The sequence below is a fragment of the Macrotis lagotis genome, chromosome 7 (genome assembly GCF_037893015.1).
Source record: "Macrotis lagotis isolate mMagLag1 chromosome 7, bilby.v1.9.chrom.fasta, whole genome shotgun sequence".
NCBI classification, from domain to species: Eukaryota; Metazoa; Chordata; class Mammalia; order Peramelemorphia; family Peramelidae; genus Macrotis; species Macrotis lagotis.
Window position 1 is genome coordinate 208,483,548 of NC_133664.1, and position 14,755 is coordinate 208,498,302.

The following is a 14,755-nucleotide window of genomic DNA, read 5'->3' on the forward strand; positions in this document are numbered from 1 at the left end:
ATTTTAATTTTTTTCTCTCCCTTTTACTTTATCGCTCAAGCAAGTCTACATTTATGGGGAAGGGGGTATTTCGTTTACTCTTAAACAAGAATATTTTACTAATGTAAAAAAACATTATTTGTACAAAATGAGAATAAATATTAAATAAAAAATATAGAGACAACAATAAAAATTTAGAGTCACATGGAAACAATTACTTTATTATCCTGCTTATCTCTTATTTATTATCTCAGCTGAACTGTCTGTTACTAAAGATACTATCAATGAATCCACAGAAGATGCAGTTATTATAAAAAAAAGTCATTTTTATCAGCCTATTCAGTAATCTCTATAACATTAAATATCAAAGAATACCTGCATAGTATCTTATTGTTGGACTGATTTTAAGGGAACCCCCCAAAAAAGATGAGAAAAATTAGATAATGATAATAATTGAAATTAATAATTATTATAATCATTAATAACAATATTCAAAAGCTTCTCCTAATCTATGGATAATATATATATATATATATAAGAATTCAGATAACTATATCTTTTCAAAGAAATATCACACATTTGCCCCAGGACCATTTCTATCTGAACACCATTGAAAGAACTAAGAAAAATAGCACAATAATGGTAATTTACACACACACACACATACACACACACACACACACACACACACACACACACACACACGTGTGGGGGGGTATTTTAAGATTTACAAGTGTTTTCATCACAAAAATGGTATGGGATGATTAGAGTTAAATATTATTAGCCTTGCTTTACCAAAGACCAAACTACAATTATCCCTTTCACATTGTGGGGTTAGGTGTTCAGTGTCCCTACTGTCTGAAAAAAATCTATTTAAAATTTTATGCCCCCCCTTTTCTGTATCAAGGAAGTCTGGATTATTATGATATTAAAACATAAAATGGGTTGATATTATATAATACTATACGTGTATTTTATGCATTTCTGAGTTTCCAACTTTTTCCATGTTGTTTACTGGCCTTCATGTGTCATCTAAGAAAAGGAGAAAGGAAGGAAGAAAAAGAGAGGGAATAAAGAGAAAGAGAGATAGAGACAGAGACAGAGAGAGATAACCAAAGAAAGAAAAACCTAAAATTGCATACTATTTCCCTAACATGCCCCTTCTCTCACTAGAGAGATCAGTCAAAGGCAGAGATAGGAAGGCCTTGCATTGTGATACTTCTCTTTCCAAGGAAAACTTGGGTTCCAGTTTCCAAGTATTTTCCTAAGGAGTAGAACCAGTTGTGCTCTTACCAATACTGTGCAAAAACAGCAACCTCTTCTCTTACAAGTCCAGCATATTAACAAGAAGTATCACCTGACAGAAGTACCTCCCTCCCCTATGAACAGGCAAACACAACCTCCTCTCTCTTTTCCAATCCCTCAAAGACCCTTTTAGATACCCTCAAAGTATATGGGGGGGGGATCACACTTGAGCAAGCCTTCCTATGGATTTGACTTACCTGATAAAGTTATTGAGTTTGCTCTCCAAAAAGGCGATCTTCTTTCTAGAAGCATGTCACATTTAAATAACCCCTTCTCTCTTTGAAAGGTCCAATACTTGATGTCTGAAACTTGTTATTAATCCCTGAGGCATTTCTCCAACCTGTGACACCCCTTCCAGACCAAGAGGTCTATCTATTTCTGCCATGGGCTTCCGAATGAAATTGTTTAGTCCCCAGTTGCTACTAATTCTTGAACAAAGAAATCCCATTCTCAGTCTCTAATTAAAAATTATAAGGAAAAACAAAGGCAGAAAGTGCCCAGGAACTTGAGGGTCAGGAACCCCCCCCCCCCAATGGGCCTCCTAAGCTGTCATATTCAGCTTCTTTTGACAATATCCCATACTCAGTCCTGGCACGCATTTCTTTTCAAATCAATCAAAAGCACAGGCTTACACCTGCTTTAGAAAATTACTCTTATAGAGTGAGATGAGAGGGAAAAGTAATAATACCCCCCACCTGTCTTGCCTCTTTTTCAGCATTCTTGGAGAAAGGAGAAAGGGAAAAGGAAAAGAGGGAGTCCTGGTAGTGAAGAGCTGTCTGTAATTTGTTTTATATGGGGAAGAGCTGCTCTTTTTTTTTCTTTTAGTTTTTGCAAGGCAATGGGGTTAAGTGACTTGCCCAAGGCCACACAGCTAGGTAATTAACTCAGATACTCCTGACTCCAGGGCTGGTGCTCTATCCATTCTTGCACCTAGATGTCCCAAGAGCTGCTCTTCTTAGAGCCTGTCCCCCTGATTCTTGGTTAACCAGTCATTTTGAATTCCTTGTGTCCTATTAGTAGGACTGATGAGTATGTCCACATTTCAAATCTCCAAAGTGATTTAACCTCATCAAAGTGATCGAAAGACATATAACTTGATCAGAAACTCTCCTGAGTAACCCCTCTTCCAGTCAAAACCATGAAATAATGACATTGTCCTTATAAGTCTCTTCCCAACACAAAACCAAACTAACACATTTTAAAAAGACCTGGTTTAGGGGCGGCTAGGTGGCACAGTGGATAGAGCACCAATCCTGGAGCCAGGAGTTCCTGGGTTCAAATCTGACCTCAGACACTTAATAATTACTTAGCTGTGTGGCCTTGGGCAAGCCACTTAACTCCATTTGCCTTACAAAAACCTAAAAAACAATTGGTTTCTAATTTTTCTTTGTTAGCTAGATATACCTAACAAGCAAGTTGGGATGTTAAATCTAAGACTATTCATTCAGCCTTTCAGGACATCATATTTCTTTGGAACACTGAGTCTATTAACTTGGTTCTTAGCTCTAAAATATATTGTCATCCAAATAAGGAAATGGCTGATTTTGTTTTGTCCTTAAAAAAATCAGGATGTGCTTTCTGGAGCAGTTTCATGTTTCAGAAAATCACAGAATTTTAATGGGAAAGGAGCATAGAGATTAATCTGCATCTGCTATCCTTTATACAACACTGAAAACTTGGAGTGATAGAGAACACTCTACCTCCAAGGCAACATATTCTACTTTAAGATAGCTTAAATTTTAAGCAAGATTGTCTTGAATTGAACTGAAATCTCTAACTCTATACCTTCTATCAATTGCTTTTATTTCTTGCCTTTTAATTTCAAGCAATTCAAAACTGGATTATACTAGGTCAGACAACATTTGACAATAGTGTTCTTTAAGCTGAAAGTATCCCAGAGGACAATGCGGGACATTTGCCAGATGGCTTACAGAATAGTCAATGCCTTCCCCACTTTTTCAAGGGTGACTAGAGGCATATGAAACAGAGGGTCATCTAATTTAGTAACTGGAATCTTCCACTGCCCAGTAGTCTGACAATGTGGGGATCATTGTAATCTGTATTCTCTCTATCTCTTTTTTATATCATCTAAGTATTTATGACTTTTTTTTATTATTGGGACTTATGTAATACATTTTATTAACATTGAATTTTTTTTGCTTTTGCTGAGTAAAAATAACTTCAGATACCACCTAGGTACCAATCTCTGCCAAGGAGAAACAAATCCAGCTACTAATCAAGCAGTGGAGAAGTGTATGCCAAGGTTGAAGTCTGCAGTTCAAGTCAGACCCTTTCAGTTTGTGCCACAAACAAACGTGGGGTTTTGCCTTAATAGGTCAAATTGTTTTTCTTCACACCCTTGGAGACACTGAAAATGTTATGAAACTTCACTATGAATACTGAGAATTGTACAAATGGCACTAATTTCACCACAAGCCCCAAGTCAAAGCTAGGGGCTACGCTATGCTAATATTTTTTTTTAAAACTGAACTGCTCAGAGAATGATGGGAGGGGGCACCTTTGCTTTTGTAAAGAGATTGACAGAGAAGGATTTTGATGAACGGAGAGATTCTCAGGTCAGTCAGAGAAGCACCAAGCTGTCTCAGCCTAGTAAAGTCCCTGGCTGAGAGGTGACTGAGAGGATATGGAAATGGGAAGTATTTCAATCCCCACTTTATCCTTTTCCTTTACCTCATCCTGAAAATGGCAGTCATTTACAATGAAGTTTTTCTGTTCTTTAGGTCAGTTTATGACTTCTTACCTAATTTGTCTTTGAAAGTATCTTACCCTTAAATAAAACTACAATAAATAATAACTTCCTGCATTTTTATTGCATGTAGGAGTAAAGACAATTGGAAGAAGTCAATGATTATCTTAGTATACACAGGATTTAAACAGGACAGAATTCTGCAAGTTTGATTCAAAATAGCCATGATTTTATCCTTGCCAGTGATTGCAGCTCACTGTGAAAGAATTTTTAAAGTGATTATATTAATAATTGTATAAGCCCCCCTAAATAGCAGAAAGAGTCGATCCATATGAAGGAGGACCATTTTATCCCTAGAGGTTTATACTAACAAAGGGATATAACTTTTCAGACCCTGATGGATCCTCATTCTCATTTAGACAACTACCTATATGGGCACATCCCCGAGAAGCTGGAGAACCTGGAGAACTGGGCTCATCAATGCATTATGTTGTCTCTTCCTAATTCCTCCATTTCTATCAAGGGCACTACCATCTTTCAAGTAAACTTAGGTTTGCAAACTTGGATGCAACTTGTCATTTAATATTGACCCTTATAGTCAGTTGGTTGCCAATTCTTACTAATTCTGCTTTCACAAAATCCATCCCTTTTCACCAATAAAATGACTACCACTTTCAGTTCCTTCATCATTTCCTCTCAAGCCTCCTATATGGTATTACTTGATTTCATTCTCTCCCCTCCACACAAATACCAGATTAACTATCTAACCACCAAACATAGTTCCAACAACATCACTCTCACACTCAAGAAGTTTCAGTTCTCCCTCTTATCAGTCGGATAAAACAAATTCCTCCATTTGTCATTTAAAGCTGGCTATTTTTCCAGATCTGGTTCATATTACTCAGGAGGTACTCTATATTCCATTTTCTAGTTATTTAATATTGCATGGGCTGGCTCTCATTCCTGGAAAGCCCTAAATTTTTAATTTTCTATTTTCTGGGATTTCTAGATTCCATTAAGGAACAGTTCTGATGGTATCTCCTACACCACATCTTTCCTAATACCTCTAATTATTAGTGTTCCTTTCCCCCCCTTTACCCTGAAATTACTTCATAGTTTTGTGTATATTTGGGTTGGGTTTTTTTTTGCTTCTGTGTAGATATGTAAACTTGAAGGCAGTGACTATTTTGTATCTCTATTGCCTAGCATAGAGCCTGATTCATAGTGAGTATACAATAAATGTTGTTGAATGAAAAGTTAACCTTTGGATGATGTTGAAGGGCACTATCTTAGTCCTGTTCAACAAGAAGAAACTGTATTGACTGGCCAACATGACCAGAAAGGAAAATGGTCAATGTTGGGAGGGATGCGGGAAATCTGGGACACTAATACATTGTTGGTGGAGCTGTGAACTCATCCAACCTTTCTGGAGAGCAATTTGGAATTATGCCTAAAGTGCAACTGAAATGTGCATACCCTTTCATCCAGCAATACTACTACTGGATCTATACCCTGAAGAGATTATGAAAAAGGGTAAAAATATCACTTGTACAAAAATATTCATAGCAGCCCTGTTTGTGGTGGCAAAGAACTGAAAATTAAGTGAATGTCCTTCAATTGGGGAATGGCTCAGCAAACTGTGGTTTATGTATGTCATGGAACACTATTGTTCTATTAGAAATCAGGAGTGATGGGAATTCAGGGAGGCCTGGAGGGATTTGCATGAACCGATGCTGAGTGAGATGAGCAGAACCAGAAAAACATTGTACACCGTAATAGCAACATGGGGGGTGATAATCAACCTTGATGGACTTGCTCATTCCATCAGTGCAGCAACCAGGGACAATTCTGGACTATCTGTGATGGAGAATATCATCTGTATCCAGAGAAAGAAGTGTGAAGTTTGAACAAAGACCAAAGACTATTACCTTCAGTTTCAGGGGAAAGCACTCATTGTCTCATTATGTAATTTTGCTATTTCTTATACTTTATTTTTCTTCCTTAAGGATATGATTTCTCTCTCATCTCACTCAACTTGGCTCAGTGTATACCATGGAAACAATGTAAAGACTAAGAGACTACCTTCTGGTGGGGGGAGGGAAGCAAGAAATAGGGGAAAAATTGTATAACTCAAAATAAATCATCCATTTGGAAAATGGCTAAGCAAATTAGGGCACATGAAGACAAAGGAACATCACTGTGCCATAAGAAATTTCCAATTTCTTAACTGGAAAAATACATAGAGGCAGCAGAAAATCTTAATAAACTGAAGTAGATTAAAGAAAGATGAACAAGAAAACAACATATACAATAATGATTATAATAACATAAATGTAAATGACAAAAAGCCTAAATTAATACTGTGGAATAATAATAACCAAGCTTGATTCTGAATAATAGATGAGAAAGTTTGCCTCCCTACTTTACAAAGGTGGAGGACCATAAATGTGGAATATTATCTATACTGCCCCACTCTTTTGATGAATTGTTTGCAAGAAATGACTCACTGAATAGGGAAAAAGAAAGGATATGTAGCAAATGTATTTGGATATGAAGTTGTAATTTTTTTTTTAAAAATCAATACAGTTTTGGGGCATCTAGGTGGCACAGTGGATAGAGCACCGGCCCTGGAGTCAGGAGTACCTGAGTTCAAATCCGGCCTCAGACACTTAAAATTACCTAGCTGTGTGGCCTTGGGCAAGCCACTTAACCCTACTACCTTGCAAAAGATAAAAAACTAAAAAAAAATACAATTAAAAAATGTAAAATGAAGCATCTGGCACTGGACACCACACTTAACCTAGTGGCTACCCCACTGAATGAAAATGCTGAGTAAATGTCAAACTCTATGACTTTCAGAGAGTAGACAACCTGCTGTCATTTGACTTTGCCTTTCTAAGTGAAAACCTCAATTTCCTGTATCAGGAGCATAGAGTATTATAGATTTACTCAATCAGAGTAAGCTCTTGAGCATCCACATCTTAAAAACTCTACTTTCCCCCCACAGTTTGTGAAGACCTAAGCATTTGTCCTGGTTATAATTGGAAGTGGCTCCCTACAATGAACATGTAGAACATGCTGAGATCCAATAACAGAGCATTTACTTTTCACAGGGGAAAATAAAAGCAAACAAGCAAGACAATAAAAATAAAGCAATGCAAAATAAAATATCTGCCATTTATTCATCTCCTCTCAGTCTTTCCCAGGTCTCAGCACATGTCAGAAAACCTATAAGGTGCCTTGAACCCAGAAATTCTAGGAAATATACAATTCAATTTGCTTAGTCAATTCAATCTTCTCCTCCTTTGTTTAAATCAGCAAAAGTATGTAAGCAAAGTACACTTTGTAACTGATACTTGTAACACATCCAGGATCAGTTGAAAAAATTTAGAAAGTCTAGTCCCAGGGCCAGCATAAACATGGATATGGGAGAGATCAGTAACTCCTCTTGGTAGTGTTTTGTTTTTTTTCTTCAGGTTTCTGTCACCGTCGGGAATCTTTCTGTTACTGTTTTTCACTGCAATTCAGTCACTGGCAAGGATGGAGCAGATGATGAAAGTTCTTTCAATTCAATACTACCCCACCTCCTCTATCTCCCCCACCCACCCCCTGTCTCGGACCTACACCACCACTTTCCCTTCACCTCTCTTTTCATAATCCTTCCCTCGTTCTCCCTTCCTGCAGTAAAAGCCCTACTCAGTGGATAAGGACAGACTTCAGCAAGAGAAATGCTACATCTGAATCAATTCCAGAGAAAGGAGATGGAACTTTTTGAGCAGTATTATGTCACTAAAAGCTCTTGTGTGAAAAACAAACTTGCAGAAAAGTAGGCAGGAGACCCAGCTAACCTCCACTTAAACCAGAGTAGTCAATTTATGTAAAAATGAAGCATTCACAGCTTTTCATCTCTGTGCAGAAGGAGCTTTCTTTAGTCTCCCTGGGTCTGCTTCTTATGCAAATCAAGGCTTATAATGACAGGAGTCACTTCCACCTCCTCTCACTGTGCTCTATCATGTCTGCAACGAACTGGAACCAGAATAGGTCTGAGCTCTTTGTCCCCACAACGTCTCAGTCTCTGTTGTCTTTCTATCCAGAGGTTCTTATGGTGAAGAATTAGAGGGTCCAGAGGTAGAGTTGAAGTCAAGGAAGATACCTATAGTTGAGACAAAAATCCTACCTTTTGCATTATAGTTTTCTTTATCCATTTGAACTATTCTTTCTCCACCTTCACATTCCTTAGTTCCCCCGACTGAAAAAAAAACAGTCAATTCCAATCTATTTTAATGGGAAGCAAAGAAATATCACCTTTGGTAAAAGAAGGGCAGTTATTTGTGGAGAGTGGCAAGATAAAAATGAAAGGAGCACAATATTTGGGGATCACATCTGAGATTTGGTCCTGGTTCTGCTAAGATTATGTGGCATAGACCAAGTCAATGAATAGCCCTGCAAATGAGTAGATGGATTAGATGATTCCTAAGGTCTTCTCTCTCCAAGTTCTAAAATCCTTAGATGTTATGGTTGAATATTTGAAGATGTGAAACACAGTGTAAATGTTTACTGCTAGGAACAAATTATCCACAAATGCCTATACATTGCCTGGGCAACCCAACAACTTTAAAAATCTTAAGTGGCTCTTATTCTTCTGAATTACCATATTCTATGTATTTAGCTTGAAGAACAAATATAGTCCTCAAAATATCTTGGTACATTTTCTACCCATACTTAACATTTAATTCCTCTGTCTTCATCACCGTAGCACATCACCATTTCTGAAATGCCCCCTTTCCTTAGTATATCTTGATCCCTTCCCTTTTCAGCTGAGAAGTGGAGGGTTTCTATCTAAGGAAATAAAAACTATTGAATGCATTTTCTTGCTGGGTCTGTGCCAGAAACCTCTTTAAACATAAACCAATAGAAGCTCTGAAACAGAAGAGTTTTCTGTCCATTGTTCCCTGGGAAGAAACAAAGACAGGGGGGAAAAATGGATAGATCAGAACCAGATTTAAAGCAGCTATGCCTTCTCTCCAGCCATCCCAAGTCCATCTGTAGGAATGAAATACAGGAGTTATGGTATATTACTTTATCACTGACATTACATTAATCACAACCCTCATGCTCCTGCCAGTCACTGGGTTAAACTATTCTTAACATGGAGGTTAAAAAGTTATAAGCTGCCTCCCTATTCCTATCATTCCTTCTCTACCCATCTACCCCTAATGCTGAAATAATGACCTCAGCGAATATGGTCAAATTCATTGCCCATGGACACCTCCAAGTAATAAAGAACCATTTGAATTTAGGTCTTCTTTGCTTTGCTCTGCTCTGTGGATATGGAGTATACCACCTAGATTTTTCCAGAGGAAGCTTCAAGAAAAATATACAAGAAATCTTGACTTCAAGGTAAACCTAATCTTATCAATGAAAGAGAAATCAGAGGTCATCTAATCCAAACCACTCATTTTAATAGAAGGCAAAATTGAGATGAAATCATTTATTCAAGGTCTTGCTTTTCCTCCAGAAATTTCTAAAATGTCTTACCAGGAAAAGACAAAGAAGGTAATTTCCAATCCTAGAGCTAAAAAGAAGGAAATTGGTTTAGATGGGCTTCACAGTCCCTCTGCTCTAAACATTTTGATACATGACTTGATATACTATGTTTCCCAACCCCCATGCCATACTTATCTCTTAAGGATAACTTCGTAATGTGTTAGCAATGACCTTATGGACTCAATACTTAATGTATCATTCCTGAAGACCAACAAGGTTTTTTATAAGTATAGCCTTTATTCATTAGTTCAACTTGAGCTGATTGTCACAAGAATCCCATGCAGTACCATCTTTGACTCTTAGGAGCAGGTTGTCTCATACTAATTGGAGTGCTATCTCAACTTGCCAGTGTTTCAAAGTTCATTCCAAGACTTCACAAATACTACAACAGTCCCAGGACAAATTAAATGCCAATTGTACCATCACCCCAACTAGTATTTCCCAATTTTGTCATTATTCCACCAATCTTTGTTGTTGTTATTACTGTTTGTCTTTCATTCTTGAAAAGGGCTATAACATCAGGAAGGTAATGTTATGACTTACAAGTGATTTCTATTTAAATGAGACAGGACTGTGCAGTCACTAGCCACACTCTCTCCTCAATAACATCACATTGTAGACAATGGATTACTATTAATATTATTTTCTTCTCCTAATCTCTTTTCCATTGAGTTCAGACAGAAATGTTCCTAAGACAAGTTGCTTTCTAGATATTATTATATCACATTTAGTTTTTCTGTAAACTTACATTTATAAAAATAACTTTTTGTGGTTGAATACAAGTATTAGGTCATCAACTTATCCTCACTAGGCTCTTTGAAGTCCTTGTCACAACTAATAGCCAATAGGGCAATAGGGATCTCATGCATGTCAACTGTTCTCACATGGTTTTGATTTCTATCATTTCTCTATAATATGAAATCTTTTGATTCTGTGTACTTTGAAGATTATAAATATTTGTTTTGTGACATCTATTAAAAGTACTCATAAAAGGGGTAGTTAAGCGGCACAGTGTGGCCCTAGAATCAAGATCTGATTTCAAATATAGCCTCAGATATTTGACCATAGGCAAGTCAGTTAATCCCAAAAGCCTCTCAAAAAAAGCAAACAAAAATAATCCAAAAAAAAAGTTCTTAAGATTTTGTGGCCCAATTTTATTTTTTGATAGTTATAATTAGCAGTTTTGTCTGTGACAATGGTCCAGCTCCAATACAAGTTATTGATTGAGTTCTTCAGTGTGTTTTTTTAGAATTTTTTAATTTTTAAAAATTTATTGAATTTTTTAAAAATTTGCTTTACAGGGATATGAATTTCTGATAAATAATTCTAGTCATCTGGTCATATCTGACAAGGTGCTACTCTTTTTTGGCAATGATGTGCCACACAATTATTTCTTGCGTAATATGCCATGATCACTAACCCTGGTCTCCTTGAGAAATAACTTTTATAATTTCTTGTGACAATGTCCTGGTTCTGAACTGTTATCATAAATCCCTTTGTTTCAAAAAATAAATAAACAACACGGTTATTTTCTCAATACTTCTTTGTCATGGATTTTGTTTTTCAACCCCTGAAATAGAATGAGCAATAAGATGTCTATTTTCATCAAAAAATCTCCTTCTTTAATGTTTTTGAACCTCAGAGAGGAAAGGAACCTCTAGAGATCAGCTTCTTAGGTTAGAGAGGGAAAATGCCTTAGGCCCTATGGTGGACTTTGGAATCACTTCATAAATTCTCTGTTGAACATGGAAATGAAATTAAATAAAACTGAATTTATTGATTTTATATAAGGACTGGAGATGTTGTAAGAAGAATACAGTAAATAATTGGAAACTGAGTTGAACCAAGAATCTATTAGAAAATATTCAAATATATAAATAATTTTTATACCTTTTAGGGTAGCTGTTGGTACAATGGATAGAATATCAGGCTTAGAGCAAGGCAGATCTGAGTTCAATTTGGCCTCAGAAAATTTGGCCTCAGAAACATATGAGATCTGTGACTCTGGGCAAGTCATTTATAATCTCTATTTGCCTCAGTTTCTTCATCTGTAAAATTGGAGTTATAATACCTCTTCCTAGGATTGTTGTGTGAATGAAATTAGATAACTGTGAAATGCTTAGCACAGAGTCTGATATATAATAAATACTATGTAAATCTTAACTGTTATTCGTTGTTGTAGGGCTTAGCAAGATACAGCATCAGTGCTTTATAAATATCAGTCATTATTACCTTACGATATCAGAGCATTTCTGAAAAGTCCTTTGACTTTTCCTTTTGGGCAGCCAGGTCCTACCTTTCCAAGGTCTTCGTGGCACCACACGGACACAGCCAGCGTGTTCAATAATGAGAGTTCAACCAGGAGAGATGCATAACAGGTTTTATTAACAGGACACTACATCTCTAACTCACATAGTTGAGTAAGGGTATATATAAGCCTAGTCCCCCTGTTATCAACATTTCTCATCTCCAGGCACTGTGAAAGAATAATGGGCATGCCACAAAAGGTGTGTATCCTGGCTTAAACAGGATGAGGATGAAAGGCAGAGAGATAAGGACCAAAGCTCCTTCCTGAGAATCTTAAACAAGATAAGGATGAAAGGCAGAGAACAAACAGAGAGAAGGGCCAGAGCTCCTTCCTGAGTTCAGAGCACTCTGGTATGGACATTCCTGTTGTCCCCGGTCTCAATGACTCTCAGGATGAACTCCTCATGGCCACGTAATCTGTCTATTAACCCTTTATACATTTCACATTTGGGATTCCATAGGCAGGCCCTGGTGAAATAACACATTTGCACATTTGCATCAGAACAAGAATATTTAGCTCAATTTGAGTACTTAGAATACATCAACTTAGCTTACATACTGTATGGTAGTTGATAATGGTCATGGTAAAAGGTCTGTGTCGGAGCTCCATCTGATTCTTGAGTTATAGCTTTTCTCTCAGTTGTCTTCTCTAGTTGAGATTTAAGCGAAGTGCCAAACCTGGTGTCCATGTCTGTGCTCTAGACATGTTATTATCATTCATTGCTGTTCAGTCTTTTCAGTCATATCTGACTCTTCATGACCCCACTTAGGGTTTTCTTGTTAAGGATACTAGAGTGGTTTGCCATGTCCTTCTCCAGCTCATTTTACAGATGAGGAAACTGAGGCAATCAGGGCTAAGTGACTTATCCAAGATCACATAACTAGTAAGTGCCTGAGGCTAGATTTGAACTCAAGAAGATAAGTCTTCCTGACTCTAGGCCCCACACTCTACTGCACCATCTGGCTGCTGTTATCACTCACACAATCACAAAGATATAATATTAGAGCAGAAAAGGAACTAAAGGAGAAGTTAGTCTGGTAGTTTGCAACATGTGGATCACAGACAACTTAAGGCACAGGTGGGCATAGAGCTATTGCAAAAGGCCCAAAAATTCAAGTTTAGGTGCCAGGTAATGTCATGTTTATCTTTGTGAAACTTCAACAAAATTTGTGGAATGACAGTATAAGAAATATTCCAAACTTACTTCAATTGAAAGAATAAACACTGATTCTCATAATAGCTGTAGTTTTAATTTTCCACAATAGCTATTTTCATCATGTATTTCTTCAATGAAAGACCAGTTAGAGTTCTATTGTGTAATATATATGATGTATCCAATATATATTATATATATATATTATATAATTCCTATTGTATGAGGGTTCTTCAATCAAAGACTGGTGTGTGTGTGTGTGTGTGTGTGTGTGTGTGTGTGTGTGAGAGAGAGAGAGAGAGAGAGAGAGACAGAGAGAGACAGAGAGAGACAGAGAGAGACAGAGAGAAACAGAGACAGAGACAGAGACAGAGACAGAGAGAGAGACAGAGAGAGAGAATGAATTTGCTTCTGTAGAGATCAGAGAGAGTTCTCATCCTTGAAAAGGCTGGAATCCTCTGACATAATCCAATTACCTCACTTTCTAGAAGAGGATACTTAGGCTCAGAGATTCGAAGTAGCTTAGGATCATAGGATTTAAAACTGTCAGAGACCTTAGAGATAATTTAGTCTAGTCCCTTCTTTCCCATTTATAAGAAAACTGAGACCCAGAAAGTTTATATAACTTATTTAGGTAATAAGACTAAAAAATGGTAGAACCACCACTTGATCCCTAAACTCCCAATTGCCAAATTGCTCTTGATAGTGCCCCCAAAAAGAGAATGAAGCCTAGTAGAAGAAAAGTGTTGGTTATTCCTGAAATCAGGTCTCAGATCCAAGTTTTGACATTTCCTATGAAATCTTAAGTAAGCACATTTGCTCTCTTTGAGTCTTAAAATCTTTATGGATACATGAAAACAAAAAACTATTATTATTTTCTACTTCCAAAGAAAGTCATTTGTAAGCTTTAAAGGCCTCTAAAGCAGTGATATCAAACTCAAAGAGAAACAGAAACCTGTGGGTCAAATATTGACTTAGAAAATCACACATTAACATTATGTGTGTTCTCTTGCATTTTAATTTATTTTATTAAACATTTCCCAATGACATTATAATCTGGTTCAGGACACACTTGGAAGTTTTGCAATCTCTAGAAATGTAAGCTATTATTATGTCTGTGATGGGATGCCATATGGTAGCTTTATTACTGGATCAATTTAAGCAAACAGATGTTTTATAATTTAGACCCAACTGTGCAGTAAGTTGGTCAGTGGCAAAAACCACAAAGAACTGTCAAAAAAATCTACCCATCCTGTTCCTTAGTTTCTTGATATAGTATACCCTTTTCCATCCTGCATGTGATATGCTTAGCTCCACTGTGCTAAATAAGATGCATGACTATTTCAAATTTCATAAATAAATATCTGTAGTGACGCATGCAGAGCAACAAGTAAGGCAGATAAAAGAGCAAGATAGATAATTCTAGCAATGAAAAGTCCCTTTTCTTCACACTCATTGGATCACTAACAGTTTCTACTCCCACTCCTATGTTCCAAGGTCAATGTTAAGTTTAGTTATCCCTTCTACGTTGAGACTTTGCCCATCATAGTTTTGATATATCACAGCATCAGAAATTAAAAGGGAAAATTTGAGGCACTTTTGCAGAAGATACAGATGACACATAAAGGCATCCAATAATAAAGAAAAAGCTTAGAAACAAAGAATTTTATTACAATATTATATACTATCAACATATTTTAACTTTGAATACTATAATAATTCAGCCTTTTTTGCTGGAAGAGAGGACCAAAAAATC

General features: G+C 36.7%; 1 pseudogene; it reads right to left on the minus strand.

Annotated features, from left to right (window-relative positions):
• Positions 1-12,534, minus strand: part of LOC141494258 (zinc finger CCCH domain-containing protein 15 pseudogene) — a 52,289-nt pseudogene extending 39,755 nt beyond the window's left edge.
• Between the last annotated feature and the right edge of the window lie 2,221 nt (positions 12,535-14,755).